The sequence below is a fragment of the Henckelia pumila genome, chromosome 1, assembly GCF_033568475.1.
Source record: "Henckelia pumila isolate YLH828 chromosome 1, ASM3356847v2, whole genome shotgun sequence".
Taxonomy (NCBI): Eukaryota; Viridiplantae; Streptophyta; class Magnoliopsida; order Lamiales; family Gesneriaceae; genus Henckelia; species Henckelia pumila.
Genome location: NC_133120.1, coordinates 178,230,866 through 178,232,535, shown reverse-complemented (window position 1 = coordinate 178,232,535; position 1,670 = coordinate 178,230,866).

Below are 1,670 nucleotides of genomic sequence, written 5' to 3'. Positions count from 1 at the left end.
CAACATTACTTTATCACTAATCAACATCTAAATGCCTTAACTAAGCTAATAGATATTCCCAAACTATTTATAGAAACAAGGGTATACCTCCATCCGTCGATAGCCCGTTGATGTCGATTGCCCCAGAACTTGGGCACAACTCCGCTACGACTCCAGAAATGCCTTGTCAAAGTCCATTCCTCACCAAAGAAGGCTGGAAACCACCAAAATCTCTAAATAAACTGGAGAGAGAGAGAGAGAGACTTGAATTTGGTGTGAAAATCTGATTCTCGGATGCCCTATTTATAAAAAGAGATCGGAACTTCCGAATTGGAGATCGGACGTTCCGATACTACATGCATGGACACGTCGTCTGTTGCTCTGATCGTAAATTCCAATTAGGTCTTTGGACCTTCCGATCCTGTGCATGTTCGAACAAGTGTCAAAATCCTTGCCATCTATTGTGCTAAATCATCGGAAGCCCAATTGTCTCTTCGGAAGCTCCGATCATTGCCATGTGTTGAAATGATGTTGACAACACATTGGACACCTCACTGCAGGAGTTCTAAAGCTCTGATCTTGGGATCGAACATTCTGATCGCACCCTTGGCTTCCGAAAATGGATCCTTAATTCCGAAGTGGTTCGGACCTTCCGAACTCGCCGAGTCAAAATGTCCAAAAATTTATATTAAAATCCAAATTAAACCCTTAATCAATACTTAATCATTTATAGTCAGCTAATCTTGTAAAATGGGATTGGGCTACTACAGGATAATCAATGAAGATTGAAGAAGACATGGATCAAAAAGGTAAAATACATCAAAACAAAATAATTATTCGGATCTGGAAGTTCAGTGGCCAATTAAAAGAAATTAAATTCATTAGAAGTATTTACAAAATGAAAGTGATAGCAGTATTTTGTAAGCGTTTAGGGTAAAGTTCAGACTTTTCGAAGCAAATTGTGGAGAACAATATGAAGGTGAGGACGATAATGGATGATGTAGTGACCCAACCCGGAATCACTAACTAATTATAGATTAAGCATGCAATTAAGTCAAAAATTGAAATTATCAAATCCAGCGAAAAATTAAGCGATAAATACAACATACACCGGCAGAACAACTGGGCTAAATAAAATATTATACAACCCCGTCGAACGAAAAGTACTAAAAAGTTCAATCTAACAACCTAAACAAAAATAGGATCACCACCAACCACTGCAGCTCAACGACCGCTGCCACCGGGTCCGTCCAACCTATGTCCTGCCCCATCGAATAGGGTGTCCAACACAAAACACTTGGACGTGAGCATAAAACGCTCAGTACAGAAGTACAAATATACATATACGATGCATGCATGCATATGCAATATGTCGGGTACTGGAAAACCTCTCCAGAAGACAGCTCAGTCAAGGTGTCATGATATGTAGCACGTTGGGCCATCGTATCAGGAGGTGGCTCCCATACCATAAAACTCGTGGATATAACCGGATCCAAATCCATGGAAATTTATCAACTAAAATACGGGGCTAAGCGACCCCTACTACAGGCTATGAAAATCAAGGCAAAAAGCTCAAAGTGTACATGCATGCCACATAATATTAATGGTCATAATAATGACACACAAAACATGCAAACATAATACATGTATATTCAACCAAGTATCTCGGATAATACGTCTGTACCTCTGTT